Source organism: Diorhabda sublineata, chromosome X (assembly GCF_026230105.1).
Source record: "Diorhabda sublineata isolate icDioSubl1.1 chromosome X, icDioSubl1.1, whole genome shotgun sequence".
NCBI lineage: Eukaryota > Metazoa > Arthropoda > Insecta > Coleoptera > Chrysomelidae > Diorhabda > Diorhabda sublineata.
In genome coordinates, this window is record NC_079485.1 from 32997022 (window position 1) to 33016102 (window position 19081).

The following is a 19081-nucleotide window of genomic DNA, read 5'->3' on the forward strand; positions in this document are numbered from 1 at the left end:
TCTCTTATTCGAACAATGCTTCACACGTAACATAAAAGAAATCTCGAAGGTTGGCATTTTTACAATGCTTCCTTTTGTTCTATATTTTTTATTAGAATTTAGTACCGGACAATACAAAAAATTTTCATTTTTAAGATATTTTAAAATAGACAACTAAAATCACTAATAGAAGCAAAGTATTTATTTTAATAAAAAACTATATATTGAAAAATTTCATGCTTTCCATTGTTGTATCTGCAGATATTAGTACTAAAGTTGCGTATGATTCGAATAGAGATTGAAAGAATATTGTTTCAGTTTTCAACCTATTAAACATGATTTCAAATTGAAATAGAATCGTTAATTGTTTAAATCTAGAAGAATTCGGTAATTTGGAAATAATATAGCAACAGGCTCTCTACACTATTACGGCTAAGTAAGAAGGTATTTGGATAAAGAATGTCATGAAATATGGATTGAACGGCGAGAAAATCAATACATTGATTAGCTGGTTACCGGACTTCACACGTTTGATTTTTCTGAGAGCGTATCTTAAATCGAAGGCTCACGCCCTGAATCTGACATTAGGCTTTGAACAACGTTGCAGAATGTAGGACGATTTACGAAGACATTTGAAAAAGTACGACAAGAATTTCAAACTAGCCTATTTCACTGCTATTAAGTAAATGAAGCACACTAGAAGCAATTATTAGACTAGATCAGTCTCTAATTAATATACCACAAAAGATACAAACCTGTCCTGGCACATTTTGCTTGTAAAAATAGATTTATGCTCAAAAAATTCCATCTACTACAATTATGGATACTCGTTTTTTATCGTCTTTGAAACGAGAAATATTTTAGAAATGTGGTTATTTACCCTGAATAGTTAACTAAGGTGTCTTAATAAATAACTTTCCTATTCATTGACGTTATTGTTATTTTGCTTTTGCTGCCTTAGTTATTTTGGGTCGATAGACTTCTATTTCCCGGGCGGATCTACTATTTCCATTCACCCCTGGTTTCAAATGAATCGAAAAAAAATTGTCAACTAATTGTTTAACAAGGCTAGTTTGCTTGGATAGAAGGTGGTTTATATAAATGTGATTAAATTTTCGATACTCCTATTTTACAAAAGAATTGAGTGTATGTTATAAATTACATAAAAAATTTTTTTCCCTACAAAAAATACGTCGATGTTTTCACAGCTCAATATTTCGAAAACATGAGATGTGTGAAAATATGAGAGTCGAAATTGTTGTTGGATTTTATTATAAGAAAGACGTTTTGTATTTCAAGAACATATTCAATTTTAACTCTTTATCATATTACAGTAATGATAAAAGTGGCTTTAAAATGCACAGCTGTATAATTTCAAATAGTATATTGTTTTATTGAGGTCTCTTGAAATAGTGCAATAAAATGCAAGCAAACCGTTCTAAGATCAGAATATTGCATATCCTTATCTTAGCTGTAAACCACCCAAAATTGAGCGTAGTGAATAAATTCCAACAAATAAAATTACGAACCAGAAGAACATTACCACAAAAGACATAAAGTTAGCTCCACAAAAAATGCTTCATTCGATCAACTGTCCTGACTGATATTTCAAAGGTGTTTAATCTAATAGTAAGTTATTTTTCGAAAGCGTATAAATTGTGAAGAAGCAATTTTCTGAGTATCTTGCACTCCAATCATCCTGAACTCCTGGGAAGTCTTATTACCCACCTCCATACCACCTATAGGTTGAGTAGCATCATTTGTCTCTATTTTCTCAATTTTTTCAAATAATTTTTCATTTTTTGTATTTACTTCACTCGTCATGTGTTCTTTTTTAGTCATTCGAAAAAAATCGACACCTAATACCAATGTTTGCGCATCAAATTGTTTGTAACAATATTAGTAAAATCTTAACAAACCAATTTTGAATTTATGTGAGGTGAAAGTTCTAATGAGTGAAATTTAAAGGTACAGTTTCAACTTCAAATGTAAAAATGGTCATACTGACATGGAGGATTCTTTGGTTGACGAGCAATCAACTTATACTATTGCAGTATAGCTTAAAAATGGCCAGCATAACAGTAGTTGAAAGGCTATTAATATGTTCAAAATTATCTTCATTCATTTTATATTAGTATGCAAATGCCAACAATTATCTACAAAAATTTATCAACCATAAAGGAAAGAAAATTATACAAACTTTAGGTAAAGTGAATTTCCGTTCAGGAGAAGCAAAGCCGTAGATCACTGCTGGTGAAAGATATGGTTTGATAGAGAAAAGTATTTGAGGATAATACGATAATATGTACAAACAGATGGAAACCGAATATTCTCTTTAGATGAAACCTGGCCCATTGGAAGATGAATCGCTTGAAAATCCAAGACAACCATTTTACGAGATTTTATAAAAGGTATTTTGTGTTGAATGTATGTTGAACTCTATAAAGATTAAGATTACCTAGAAGATATTAATGCTGATCTTCTATCTATTCTTTCCATGAAATATAAGATTTAATTCACAAAAAGCTTTAGATAATATTCCCCATCAGTATCAGGTAGAATAACCGGTCTCAACGGATAACTGAAAAAAACTCCATAGATGACTTAGCTGGAATGGAAATTATTATAGAATTTTTAAACGTAACAAAGACTCCAAAAGATCCGAATTCGATATAATACAAGGATGGTTCTAAATAAACCAAAATTTTTCAATAAACGCGCGAAAAATTTAATGTAATGTAAAAGTGACTGTACTGGATGTTAGACTGGTCTGCTACGAAGCGTAGAGAACAGCTTGGACCGCGTAACCATGTTTTTTATTGTACTTATAGCCATGAGCGAGAATAATGTGATTACCAGTGTCTGGTTAGCCACGCATTATTATTCGTTTTTTAGTCAAAGATAATGTAAAATCCGTAGAAATTTATCGAAAATTACTCGAGCAATTTTATCCTCAATTCTCATATATACGCGCAAATTTAGTAGCGTATTTCTTGCCCAAGCTCAACTTCTTAAGAAGAATATATCCCTATCCCCTTTTTATATTTCTCCAACTTTCTCTAAAACTGTAAAATTAAGCCACAGAAAATTTGATTACTATACTCATTCATTTTAATTTCACAACAATCCTATCTATTACACCACTTATACGAAATCCTAGAAAATTTACGGCCCCAAAATCATCCACCACGACCTTCAGCGAATAATTGAATTTAATGATATGGCTGTGACGTCGCCATCTATGGCACAGAAGTTCAACTAAACGCTTACGATTAAATGAAATCTACAATAATTTCTTGAAATATATTTTTGCAATGAACCTGATGAGATAAAACAAAAAGTATAGAACAGAACGTCTTAAATTAAAATTGAGTAGTCGATAAAAAGTTGTTACCATCTAACAAAAAGTGATCATTACTTAGTAAAAACAAAAACAGGCGCTTTGTGGAATCTATGAATCTATTCATAAATTCAACAGTGTTAACCTAGAAGAAATTCGTCACAGCAACAGCAACAGGTAAGTTTAGTTATATTTACAATTCATATTGTTTTAATGCCTTCAAAACTATCACTCGAAGGTTTGAAACATGACACATGAAATATTTAATGAACCGTTGAGAATTGAATACTAAATTACTAATTGGAATGTTTACTTAAAATTGAATTGCTACACGCCTACCTAACCTAACATAAACCCCTACTTGTTTATTTACATCCTTTCTTTCACCTTATACATATACTTATAGGTGTCACTAGTATGATATAACAGGAATAAAAATGCCTATATATATATATATATATATATATATATATATATATATATATATATATATATATATATATATCCCCTTGTTACTTGTTGTAAATTGGCGAAACAGATTTGTTCATAAGGAAGCAAATGTACAAATAGTATACACAATATTGTAAGGCCTAATAATATAGTTCAATGTATTAGTTTAACATTAGAACAATCAATTTTCACAAATTCAGGGTATTGTTCCTCTGCTAAATTTTATTTATAATAATAAAATTTAATATAATTGGTATATAGAAAAGCAAAATTTTTAGAATACCTCTGCATTTTCCAGCATAATTAATAACAATTATTAACTTATTACATTAATGTAATATATGTAAATATGTAAAATCAAATAGATCAGTGACTTCAGTATTCTATACCACAAATTCATTAGATATGTTTGGAGGGCGGCTTAATGTTCATTTATAAACAGGTATTTTATTCCATAAGCAGGTTTTATTTTGTTAGAAAAATGGAAAATAAGAACAATTTCTTAGTTTTTCGAAACAGATGGATTGTTTATTTCAGTTTGAATAACGGATATGATAAATTACAACGCATTTAAGAAAGATCTCATATCCATTGCTGGCCAAAATTTAAATAGACGTATTAAATTATTGGTGAAAACTAGACAATTTTTTTTATGGAATTTCATTACCAAACTGGTTTTGCTATAATGATTGATATACATTTCATATTTGATGAACTAGACCAAAAGCAATAACTCATCGTCGGAGAAGTTGCATGATCCTTTTTATTTTTTCTACATTTTTGTTTATGTGCATTTTTCAAAAATAAGAATACAAGCGTATTTTTTTTTTCTCTTGGAAAGGTTTAAAAATTTCGCCTAAATTTTTTTCGACTCGAATTACTACTCAACAAGTTTAATTTGTTGCGGAAATGTGAAAATTTTTGTTTATTACATAAACTTGATACGCAATTTTTATATCACGCATGTTTAAGCAGTTACAGTCGGTCTGATTGATTAGGTTATGTTGGTTAATAAAATTGGATTTCACACAAAAATTTTAGCATCTCACGAAACTTTTAATTGCTGCAATAATTTCTTTGATGTGGGAGAATTTTAGAGAAAATTTCCATAATCAGAACTCGCTATTACAGTCTTGAGAATAATTATAAGTGAGGTAGAATTCACAATAGGATATTTTAAATTTATCTTACTACAAATTTTATATTATTGATGATATGCCACTTTTTCATCGGATCCATTTAAAAATCATCATCTTATTTTGCTTTCAGAGAATCCATTATCTTTTCTTGTAGTCATGTATTTATGGAAGATTCGACGATTCAATACAATGTTTTAAATTGTAAGGTTCTTCATTTTTTATACCTGACTTGAAATCGAATCATTTAGAAGTTGATTTAAAAAGTGAAATGCCAATCTGACCACATCAGAATTGTTAACGATGATACAGATGTTTCCATCGTGGCAATTTATCTTTAGTCTAAGCAAGCAGGGTTAGGTTGTTTAGGTTTATGACCTAACGATTTTTATTCATATGATTGGGCTAGAAAAAATGTTCATAAAGCTGCATCTTCAGATTTCTTGCAAAGAACTTTTGGGCAAATAGGAAATTCATATATTAATGTTAAACACCTATGCATTGGAAATCATGTGGGTCTTGAAAAAAATTGAATGCTGCCAAACATCAATATAAATTGATTTTCCAGAATATTTGCTTTAATTTAAGTTCACCAAAAATAATTTGCTCTATAGATGCTTAACATTTACATTTGTATCTATTAGTACAGTCTATTGCTTACAACTTGTTAGTGAATGAGAATAACGATGGAAAATTATATCTGTATTGGTTTTTCCATGTGCTACAAATTGTTAAAGGCTCTAACTGAATAAAATCTTTTCTTGTAACAAAAATAATGTTTACTGTTATAAAATATATTTCCTAAATTATTCAAATTCTTAATAAATGCGGGTCGAACTATACAATCTGTCGAGGGCAGCATGTCACACGTTCTTCAGTTTGTTAGATAAACAAAGTAAAGTAGCAAAGTGCCCAAACGCAAATCGAGCGTGTTGTTGCATGTGATCAAAATGGACATCAGTGGACAGTGGTCAATTTTACGCAACTGCCCTAACAAACTAATCTAAACAAAATTTCAGACGACTTCGACATCTGGCCTCTTCACGGCTCGTAAAGTCGAGCTTAGTCAGTTGTTGTATATATTAAATCATTTTGTGTATTGATAAATGACGTTTTCATATTAGTTTGATTGGCATTTTTACTCTAATGCAGTCAGTGCATGCGTTATATATTTTGTTTATTGATACGACTACGTGAATTCTATTGAAGAATATTAAATTATTCGGTTAACCAAAATTTGCGAGGGGAAATAATTGAAACATTTAAAAAACTTCTTTGTAACATAACCAGATATTGAAGAAACTAAACAGTATGCTTTTATAATTATCGGACCAAAAAATTATTCTTAATGTGAGTATAAAATGTCTGACATAACAATTAATTTCACTGCCCTAAAACGACATTAGTACGTCATGTTTTTAAATAATAACTGCATTTTGGAATAAAACTAAAGATAATTTATGACGAATAATATTGAGTACCCCACTTATTAAAACCGTGACATTCATTTTTGTCTCAGTTATTTCATTTTATATATATATATATATATATATATATATATACGAGAAGGCTGTCAATGTCAATAAAAAAGACATAAGGAATTTAAGCAAAATTTCAATGCTCCTTGTAGTAGTAATAGTATATATATATCAACCATTTGTGTATAAATTAATTTTTTTTCTCTCTAATTTCTTGGGTTCGTAGGTTGTTACATCCTACAATTAGAGAGAAAAAAATAAATAATATATATATATATATATATATATATATATATATATATATATATATATATATATATATATATCCATTAATGTAATCCTATTTTGTTTATATTATTTCGGTTCACAATTTTGGCGTTCTCTTAACAATTTCGACAAATAATTGTCGTCTATATGATTTCATTCATTAATCGTGATATTCGAATGCGGCTGTAACGGTCAAATCATTACATTCTTCATTTCCAATTCATTCAAATACTCTTTGTATAGCTTCGAGAAATGCTGGAAGATAAATTTTTTGCCGATCAGGCGCTGTCCAGAATGTGCTACATTTTTCTTTAATATTTTCAATAACCATCTCCATAATCCCTTCAATTTTTACCAAGTCTCCAGTCGCACTTTCTCCAAAACATACTCAAATCATCACCGAGCCTCCGCCAGGTTTTACAGTCGAGATTCACCTGGATTTTACATCCGTTCTTTCTTTGACTTGCACACAAACACTTTTCTCTTAGACCTAAAAACCTCAAACTTTGACACTTCACTCCATAGAACTCTCTCCCACTCTTCATGCCTCTAATTTTAATATTGTTTAGCCCACCAGCAACCTCTTAATTTTATTTTGAAATCTCAAAAGAGGTTTCTTGTCTGCTACCCTCCAGATAGGGCAACTTCTCTCAATCTCCTATTCACAGTAGAAATACTCAAAAACAGATTACTAATTTCATTGATCTGGTCTGTTATCTGTGGGCTCGTAAGTTGTCGATCAAGTTTACTGATCAATACAATACTTCTAAATTCGGCAACTGTAATCTAAGCAAATAACAGTAAACGAGACAATCTCCTAAGAAGTATAGAATTTTTTATTGAATATTATAATTTATTATAATTGAATAACTAGAAGAATTGTTGATATTTATATCTTGTCATTTAGTAGATTTCGAACTAGCCGAAGTGCCAATCTCATCAGTAGTCAGTCCTTGAAATGAATGTATCGCTGCAGCTGGCAGTTGGGATCATTCTTTCGTCAATTGCCATTTTATGGAGAATAGATTCATCAATATAATTCTCAGCCACTCAGCAAAACACATTAGTGGCCTCAGCATCCACAGAGAGCATTTTCTTTAAACATATTGGTATGAATACATACTGTATTAACAGTTCTTCATATATAATTTGAGTTTTAAAAAATACTTGAATGAATAATAACGTAATGCAGAGTTTTTATTGAAATAGTCAATATATTTTTCACTATTAATTAAATATAGTGATATTGCACAACTCTCTACGTGGACATACTCCATACATTCCGAAAATAGTATTTTATGAATTAAAGGGATGTTAGGCAACTGACAATCTCTTTGATTAAATAAACTGCTCGTGTCAACTTGACTTCTGTAATTATTGCTATAACATGCCATTACTTTTGTCTCAGTTAAATATTTCATTATTAGTACTGGACAAAATCCATGTGTCAGATATCACTTAGGTGTTTTAGATATTTTCTTTAATAAACTGAAATTTATTTGAAAAATGAATGACTGTATTAAACTACTTCAAACAAATGTTCGTATTTAAAACGTACCTTATTAAAATTCACTCGTTATTATTCAGAATAGTCCAGCGTTTAAATATATACATTCTATTTAAATATGTTATTAAGTTATTGAAGATAGTTGAAGGGTATACAAAATTTCGAGAGGAGGAGAGGAGTGTATAGTGGTGATTTCGTTTATATATTTGATATCATTTTCAATTTTTTCAATATAATTGAGAAGCTTTTTCGTTACTTCTGAAATATAAAATCAATTTTTCTAATATTAATTACATAGTCAGAAGCTGATCATAGTTCTCAATGTACGCCGTTTTCCATTAATTCTAGTCCTTAGCAAATCCTGTATGACAAATTCCTCAATTTTTCTAAAGTAACGAGTACATCCGAATATTTTTTATTCAATACTTGAATTGAACGAAATATCTCCAATATTATAGCAATTTACTAGATGAACTTGGTATTAAATATTGTTGAAAATAATCACAATTAAAAAGTTGTTTTCCAAAGGTCGAAAGCTCTTTTGATACTTCGTGAAAGGCAAATAGATTTTTTCACCTTTTTTTATATTTTTGTAGCCTCTTCAATACCTAACTATTTACTGTTATTAACATTATTAGGTTAGTCCATCTCTGTGGACTTGATCTATTAACAGTAATAAATTGACGTACAAGCAACGTCGCCATATTATAAAATTTTCAATGACGAAAATATTTGCACAACGTTTATACAGGTTACAAAAACATTGAATGTATGAATTGCCTCGCTGATTTGATACAATTCATGAACACGTATGCGTTTTTTCTAAAATATCTTTCAAACAATGAATGTAGAGCATTGAATATTTGATCAAGGGTGTTATTCAGAATTAGCAGTACAGCATTGTTTTGAAATAATTACTTCACAAGCACAATTTATTCAAATTCGTATATGATTTCTATTCACTTACATTATTAACCCTGTCTTTTACCCGTTATTGTTATTTAGTTATTCGATTTGAAATATAAAATTCTCTCGTTAAAACTTAACCAATCATTCTCATCTAATTTATCAATTCGGAGACATATCCATTGGCGCTTTGGAAATTTTCTATTAGATTATTTGAATTACATCCCCTGATTTGAGAGTATGATTGATCGATTTTCAATGTTTCAAAAATTCTAATCCAATTCGAATGTCAATAAATTGCCACTATTGTTGTATGAAAGAGGTTAGAAACAGGAAGTTAAATTTGGTATATTGTAATACTACTACCAATGCTACAGGGTGTTTTTCAACTTAGATTACGAAATCCATATAATTCGAAAAATTAAAGGGATTTGGAAAAAGCGTACGATTGTGTGCAATTGGAAAAGTTCTACACATCTTTTACAACAAGCGAATCCCACATAACCTTTACAAAACCATAGAACCGATAGGAAGATTCTCTTCTTGATCTTTGTGGACAACGTAACTTGAAATATCATGATAAGCTGAGTTGATATGTATGCAGAAAACCCCTGGTAATATTTATATGGAAATTATACGTGCTACGACGAAGTTCTAGTAAAATTATTTTCCACGGCTTATCGTTATATCGGAAATGAATACTTTGATTCTTAGATAAAGCTTTATAGTATTGTTAGAAACTACGATGACTATAATTTAACTAGAAACATATTCTCTAAAGGGTTCTAGTTTTCATTTATTTTAATTTTTCTGAAAACCATAATAAATGGGCTCTTCAGAAAAAAAGCATCGAATCACAAGGGTTTGCTTGAATAATACCTGAACCTTTTTAACTTTTTATCCAGAAATGTTTCAAGTCCAGTTATCATAATGCGCAGAACCAGTGCTGTATTCAACTATCTCGAAAATTGATTCACTAATTTTTTTCAAATCGATTCCCTATTTTTTCTTACGTCGGTGAATTCTACGAAATAACTAGGGGGAGTTTATGCCTACAATCCTATACCTAAATTAAATGATTTTTGTATAGACGTGAAAAAACTGAAATAGAATATCCATATGGTTATTGGAAATAAGTCATCAAGTCAGTTAGCGAAAAGGCGATGGAGCTACTATATGTACCTGGATCTAGGGAACTCATGAAAAATAAAATTGCCGATAAGCTGGCCAAACTTTAAGCCACCCAATCTGTATTGGAAATCACTGTCAGAAGTGGGATACTGTAAATAAACAGTGACATAAACATGGCCAAGGGACTAAGTAACTTGAAAGTGACGGAACTGAAAGCCCAACTGGAGAATCGCGAGTTAAAAACATCTGTTAAGAAGAGTGAATTAGTAGAAAGATTCAAAGTGGCTCTGGCAAGTGATGGCTCTGAACCAGAAACAGATCTATTTAAAGACGAGTCTTCCACCTTGATATCGTCAATTTCTAATAATATGAACGAAAAGATTTCGACATTAAAAACTATATTTCTGACAATATGGGAGACAAGATATTGAATATGAGAGAATATTTCAGCCAATATGGACGAGGAGATTTCAATTCTGAAGAATGATATTTCGGCCAATATTGACAGCAACCTACCTGGCAAGAAGTGTCAAGATTTTTGCCATCATATTGGGCTCAGTGGGAATCCCTTGTACTTGAAGAGGGCCTTTTAAAAAGAATCATTGATGAACAGCTCCAACGCTATGGAGAACTGGTGTAAGAAATGTACGACTTGTGCTACGAGTGATGGACCACATCGCAAGAGAAAGGCACCCATGACACAGTATAATGTTGAAAGGACCATTTCCGGCGACAAACAGTAGTGATAAATGCATCCTAGTCGTGATGTACCATTTTACAAAATGGGTGGAAATTTACATGATCCCCAATCTTGAGATACAACTTTTGTGGAAGAAAGCACGAGGATTAGCAACCTTCTTCCGGAAGAAGTTTGGTCGATTAGAAAAACTTGAAGAGCAGATCCCCGTCAGGACGCTGATAATCAAACACGATTCGTAGTACATCTTTTACCTGGTACTCAAAAATGAGTTTCAAGAACAATACATCTGCAATGATATATGGAAATGTAAGATAACAAGTAACCAGTTGGATTGGCGAGTCTCCAGGAACACGAGAGAGGTGATATTCCAGAATACATCAGTAATTGGTGAAAACAGACCCTGTTATTTCTATATGACCGGAAAGTGCAGGAATGGATCCAGTTGCCAATTTAAACATACATTCTCGGATATCCATGAGTTCCAGGAGGAACTTCCATCTAAGGAGGGGGTAATGTTATGAACAAGCTCACGAAATTAGTCCCAAGACTGGCCCTGTCCAGCTACAATGGAATTTTGAAATTCGGCAAATTCGCGCTGTGTCTTTAATCTTTTTTTTATATAAATGGCGGACGCGCCTTTGATGAAATTTTTATTATAGAAGAAAATAATGTCTACGAAAGTCTCTTTATTTATTTCTTGTGTTTCTTTTTGTTCTAGAACTTTGTAGAATTCTATTTGTACTATATAAATAAGTTTATGCACCGCAGTAAGTTCATTATAAATAAATAATCGAATTTTTGTTGTACTTTATTCTCTAAATTAAAGAATTATAGAAAAAACTAGACAATGTTGATTATTGAAACGCGAAAAGAATCTTTGCGGAATATCATTTGATGAGTTTTGTTAATTCAATCATTGAAATTAATTTGATTCATTCAAGATTTGTAAAATTGTGATGTTTTTTGTGAATAAATTTTTTTAAAAAATTGTTTTCCGCTTCGAAATATATACTTCTTTATGCTAACTGTAAAACTGTAATTTAGAACCGCTTATTCGAACATATTCGTCACTATGTTTTAATTAATTTAAATTCAATTCAAATTATCTATATTGCTGCACAATCTCTTGAACTCTCTCCAAAAGTGAATTAAATTCAAATTAAAACACGGGAATCCAATTATTCCCGAGTGTACAACAAACACTCAAGAAACTTGACCATCAGTAAACAGCACAAAAAAATAATATGACTTCAGTAAGTTGAATAGTGGTCAAAAAGATCTCTAGGGAGTCACAGGTTCGCCCTAACCAACGTTCGTATATACGTTTATCTAAGAGACCATTTATGTTCTTGAAGTAAATTAATATTAGGGATTAAAGCTCTCCATTTATTGTAATGTATATATTGGAAAATATCGAAGAATATATTATATAGAATATAATATAATAACAGTCATTTCTTTTTAAAATATTTTACGATGCTATAACTTTGGATAATTTCACATAACCTACAAAACATGTCTTAATAGCTCTAACAATTTTGGAATGTAGTTGAAAGTGAAATGAATAGGAGAATTGAACATACAATTACATTAGCCCTGAATGGAAGTGTCTGCTCTCTTATTTTTGCATAATTCAATTTTTGATATATACATATAAGGCAATTCTACTTGTTCAATATATAACAGGGCATTAAAAGTAGGTTGTTTCCACCCTTTCTTTCTTCCCATTTTTTTCTCTATTCTTTGTATTGGATCATATTGCTCCGGAGTGTTAGATAGCCATATTTGTCTAAGACTTGGTTTTAGATGAGGAGGGACAATTTCTCAGTCTTCCAGTCAGTTTGAATTCACAATTTCGCACAATGCCGTGCGATTATTTTTGTTCAACGATGAAAGTGTAACTATTATATCAAACAATTGAATGTGTTGTATGTGTGTAGTCTCTATAATACTTCCTTCGAGTGTATTCGAGAAATTCGATAGAGAAGTGACACGCCAAAAGAATGTATACGATTTACGCGTAACTCCGGAATAAAATTCTGTTCAACCAGTTGAATTTACGTTGGACTATTTGTAGTCAATATAATTATATTTTTGAAACCATACACAATTCTTCTCTCATTTGCAAATAGAATATCCTTTTTTTATTTGCTTATAGTGATTGTAGTTATGGGAAATGATAAAGAATTATTTTAAAACCACAAAATTGAATTAGGCCTGCAGGGGATAGTTAAACCTAATATCAGTAGGCTGTTTTTAATTTTAAATGAGTTTTCATGAAAAATAAGCGAACCTAAACAGTCAGAACCTCAACTTCCATTGGTTTCGCATAATACTCATAACACAACATCGAATTTAGGTTTTCAGAAAAATGAGTTCAAGCCCAAACAAGAATTGAGCAGTGTACTTTAAAAAGTTGAGTTGCACATCTGTTGAAAACTTCATTTCATTCATATCAAGCATATAGGATATATCTTATCCAAGAACTTTTGGAAGCTTTTCACTGAATATAGTTTTTACGAATAAAACTACTTTTTCTATATATGAAGTAGATAACAGGCACAATTGCGAATTTATTATCCTCTTTTGGCAGTAAATGCGTTATATGCGCGATCTACTTTACTTTGATCCACATTCATCTGGCTTATGGTATCTGTCTATGGGAGAATTCAAGAAGAGTCCAAAGGGTTTTTACTCTTCAGAAAACTTTACGTATTAGTGATAATTCAAGAAGTCGAATACATTGTCGCGAACGAGATAAGGCAACTCCTTCTGATGTTCACAGTGATACCACCAAGGGTCCGGGTAAACTTATTGTACCATTTTATAGGCTACATCAAACACAATATAACAAACTTGACGTTAGACTGTATAACAAGTTTCTAGATTTGCATACTGATAAGAACATAAAAAATATGAGCCAGAGTCCGTTCTATGAACTTTCAAAGTGATTTTCATTGTAAAACTGTTTTTATGCAGCTGGAAACTTCATGTCTTTCAAAATATAATTTGATGAAATATTGGTTTCACTTTGTTTAAATATTCTTCTTCATTGCCTTATGTTATTGATAACCGCTCAGTGGTTTACTATTGGGAGTACACAAATCTCCGATTAAAGCTAACGGAATTTGTAAACAAAAAATAAGGTCCACTACAGTATACACTAAAATTAATTTAATCAAACAGATGAAAAATAGAGTCCTAAAAATTTCTGATCCAATTTTTCATGAAAAAACGTTAAAATACACAAACTTTTTTATGAAAACTCATATCCTCCATTTCGTTTGAAACGAATTTTGTATAATCCATTTGACATTGACACGAACATTGAAACATCATTTTCTAACGTCATTTCTAAAATTTCTTTTCTATATATTTATATACCTTTACCATATATAAAATCAGTTAATCCTAAATTTTCTGGAATCTTTGAACAACAACAATATCTTGTTTAAATTGTGAGAAAAAGTACATTGGTTAGTCGGAAAGGTCACTGATCAGTCGAATAACCTCTCATAATTATCTATCACGATGAAAGTGTAACTATTATATCAAACAATTGAATGTGTTGTATGTGTGTAGTCTCTATAATACTTCCTTCGAGTGTATTCGAGAAATTCGATAGAGAAGTGACACGCCAAAAGAATGTATACGATTTACGCGTAACTCCGGAATAAAATTCTGTTCAACCAGTTGAATTTACGTTGGACTATTTGTAGTCAATATAATTATATTTTTGAAACCATACACAATTCTTCTCTCATTTGCAAATAGAATATCCTTTTTTTATTTGCTTATAGTGATTGTAGTTATGGGAAATGATAAAGAATTATTTTAAAACCACAAAATTGAATTAGGCCTGCAGGGGATAGTTAAACCTAATATCAGTAGGCTGTTTTTAATTTTAAATGAGTTTTCATGAAAAATAAGCGAACCTAAACAGTCAGAACCTCAACTTCCATTGGTTTCGCATAATACTCATAACACAACATCGAATTTAGGTTTTCAGAAAAATGAGTTCAAGCCCAAACAAGAATTGAGCAGTGTACTTTAAAAAGTTGAGTTGCACATCTGTTGAAAACTTCATTTCATTCATATCAAGCATATAGGATATATCTTATCCAAGAACTTTTGGAAGCTTTTCACTGAATATAGTTTTTACGAATAAAACTACTTTTTCTATATATGAAGTAGATAACAGGCACAATTGCGAATTTATTATCCTCTTTTGGCAGTAAATGCGTTATATGCGCGATCTACTTTACTTTGATCCACATTCATCTGGCTTATGGTATCTGTCTATGGGAGAATTCAAGAAGAGTCCAAAGGGTTTTTACTCTTCAGAAAACTTTACGTATTAGTGATAATTCAAGAAGTCGAATACATTGTCGCGAACGAGATAAGGCAACTCCTTCTGATGTTCACAGTGATACCACCAAGGGTCCGGGTAAACTTATTGTACCATTTTATAGGCTACATCAAACACAATATAACAAACTTGACGTTAGACTGTATAACAAGTTTCTAGATTTGCATACTGATAAGAACATAAAAAATATGAGCCAGAGTCCGTTCTATGAACTTTCAAAGTGATTTTCATTGTAAAACTGTTTTTATGCAGCTGGAAACTTCATGTCTTTCAAAATATAATTTGATGAAATATTGGTTTCACTTTGTTTAAATATTCTTCTTCATTGCCTTATGTTATTGATAACCGCTCAGTGGTTTACTATTGGGAGTACACAAATCTCCGATTAAAGCTAACGGAATTTGTAAACAAAAAATAAGGTCCACTACAGTATACACTAAAATTAATTTAATCAAACAGATGAAAAATAGAGTCCTAAAAATTTCTGATCCAATTTTTCATGAAAAAACGTTAAAATACACAAACTTTTTTATGAAAACTCATATCCTCCATTTCGTTTGAAACGAATTTTGTATAATCCATTTGACATTGACACGAACATTGAAACATCATTTTCTAACGTCATTTCTAAAATTTCTTTTCTATATATTTATATACCTTTACCATATATAAAATCAGTTAATCCTAAATTTTCTGGAATCTTTGAACAACAACAATATCTTGTTTAAATTGTGAGAAAAAGTACATTGGTTAGTCGGAAAGGTCACTGATCAGTCGAATAACCTCTCATAATTATCTATCACGAAGGATACAATATGAATTATGAATCTGCCAATGTTTTGACAACTGAAAAAAACTACAAGAAACGTTTATTTTTAGTATGTATTGCCCAAAATGATTAATGCATTAATAAGAAAACTGATTCAAATAACCTTAGTGTATTTTATGATATCTTTTAGATTTCGAAAAAACAAATTCTATGAAAATTCAACGCCATCAACAACCAACTAACCTCACCTAACCTATAAATTTCAAACTTCACTTATAACGACCTAACCTATAAAATTTATTGTCACTTATATTCTAGCCAATGAATATTCAACTACATTCATAACGACCTAAATTTAATGTTATCCATAAATTTACCAATCAATATTAAACATCATTCACTGAAACTTATCCTTATCTAACCTATAAAAATTCAACGTCATTCATAATCTAACCAATCAAAAATGCTTATAGTAACCAGAATCAATATTTCTATCAACGTCAATTTGAATATTGAATTTTGAATTTTATGAGTTTCCCAATAAAAAACTACTATATACTATATATAGTATATAGTACATTAAAGTTTTTTTAAACTTGTAATTAAAGTTCATTTGAATCTCAAGTCAGGGTTTAAATTTATGTAACAATAATGACAGTTAAATGATTTTAAACCCTTATCTACATTTAACACAATGATACAATTAAACACGATTCAGACATGAAGAGGGTCGGTCACTTTTTACTCAGTTCTCATTTCTTGTGACATGTTCATGACAGTTGTAGATTTTATTGTCCTCAGTACACGCGACAATATGTTATAATTATAGTTTAAATGCGTGTAAATATGTAACATTTCAAAGCTTTCCGAAAAGTTTAAACAGGGGGTTGAGTTTATTGGTTATGGATAATGAATTTTATCATTTGATTATCAGTGGGAAATATTTTTAAAAAATAAATTAAATATTTTGGTGTAGTTATCGTAAGTAGAGTTTCACAAAGAATTTGAACCATCAACTGTTTCCTTCCATTACCGCAACACTGCCTGTTGTGTGTTATCTTCTGAAAAGACGCATCACAACAACAATCGCAGTTACACAATTGCACTGCCTAGTCCTTCAAGCTTCCCATATATTGTGGGTAATATCCGGCCGCAATACCAACCAGTGCATTATAAATTTTGCTATACTAATAATAATTAGGGTAATTGTGAGTGTTGGTGTAGTGATAGTGAATAATGTGTTCATTACGAATATCATCAACAATTCCAGAAGTACTTTTGCCATGTTGCACCGTAAGAATGATCGTTATGACATATTGTTCACAAAATTAGGCAAGTTTTGTTGATGTAGATTCTAGAATAAGCCAAGGTTTGACTAAAAATTGACTAATTTTTTTATGTAAATTGAAAGTTTTCTTCAACTTTCTGGGTCATTTCCTAACCTATGGCTAAATTGAACTCCCTCAACATATTCTTGTTCCCACAATATATTTTCGTTGTTATTGTAAATATATCATTTCTATTGAGGATTATGCTTTTTTAACGAATTTTTTCTCATTTGTTTTGAGATGGACAAATAAAAACAAATATTTATAATTGAAAATGACTTCATTGTTTTTTAAAATATTCTTCATTAATATCAGTACACTTTTGTTTGCTTCTGAACCTATTGTCGAAGGATTTTTTCTATTTCGATCGATGTGGACTGTTCAAAAGGTTTTAGTTTGAACTATTTGTGAGCGCTCTCATTGTCGTGGTGGAGAATGATTCGTCTTCTGCGATTGGTCTTTCTGTTTTTTTTTTGAACTCCCCGGCGAACAAATTTTGGTATACCACTCAGATTTGAACTTTCTCTAATGGAACGTTGGCGAAACAATTATACCGAAACGACAGGCGACCGTTTGCTCCAAGTGCTTTGTGCGCGAATATAAAGTCTATTGTTGTTTAGTTTCGGGTTTATATGCATAGAACCATGATTCGTCGCCACCTGTCATGATCTCATAGACGTCTTTTCAAGCACCGCTATTTTTTTCAGCATTTCTTTGCACAAATCGACTAGATCTGTTTTTGAGCGATTGTCAAATAATTATGCGGTATCCAAAGCGAACAAATTTTTTTAGCAGCCAAATGTTCCGAGTGGAACTAATGCCCAAGTATTCTTCAATCTCATAGTACGAGTATGTCACATGACAATATTGTAATATCACTTTACGCACACACAGTATCGATGTTCTCTGGCACAACAGCCGATTTTGGACGAACTCTACAAAATTCATTATGTAGCGACTTGTGATCACGATTGAATTCGAAAACCAGCAAAACACGATGGCTCGAGATGGTGCTTCACCAACAAAAGTCGAAGTGAGTTGATCGGCACACTGCTGTTGGTTTAATCCACGTTGGAAATCAAAGAAAATCATCTATAAAATCCAGACCACTTTAAAAATTTAATCGTAAAAAAAAGATTGTTTCATAAATACTCAATCACCATTTATTTCAATGTGAATAGGAATTCTTATGAATATCATTTTAATGAGTTCTATTATTTCAATCGTTTTAAATTAATGTATTCCAATATTATTCCAAGTCTGTAAATAAAGTTTTTTGAAAATAAAATTTCGGAAGTGAAATTTGTTATTGGCGCAGTTACAGTAGGATTCGGGTGATCGTGTATTTCTTACACAAAGTGACGATAAAAAACTCGACTCAACGATCTACAAGGGACTCAGCCTTCAAATATCTATAAGTGCAAAGTTCCTTCTTTTCTTGTATTTTTTCTTTTCTGAACTCTATACTTATCTATTATTGCAATGTCGAAGAGATAATTTATTGATTTCAAATACGTTTTTATGAAGGAATTAGAAAATTTATTGAATACTTCTAAAAACTAAATATTAAAGAGATTAAAAACAATGCAGATTCGTTTAAAATAGCAACGAAAAACCCAGAAACCCTTATTGGGAATTGTTTTGATTAAAATTAGCAAATATTTAGCCTTACGTCAGAGGCAGTAATACCTTTAACAAATTTATTAACCGATGCTAGAATC

The 19081-nt window shown here is 30.9% G+C and overlaps 1 protein-coding gene across 3 annotated transcripts in view; it reads left to right on the forward strand.

Annotated features, from left to right (window-relative positions):
* Positions 1-3277: 3277 nt before the first annotated feature.
* The window catches only part of LOC130451741 (aspartyl/asparaginyl beta-hydroxylase-like), a 113932-nt gene continuing 98128 nt past the window's right edge, over positions 3278-19081 (forward strand). For 2 of the 3 annotated variants that reach the window (XM_056790956.1, XM_056790958.1), the window contains exon 1: positions 3278-3496. The gene's annotated coding sequence lies outside the window, so the exon portion shown is untranslated. The remainder of the gene's footprint in view (positions 3497-19081) is intronic. The other variant, XM_056790957.1, reaches the window with a different exon arrangement.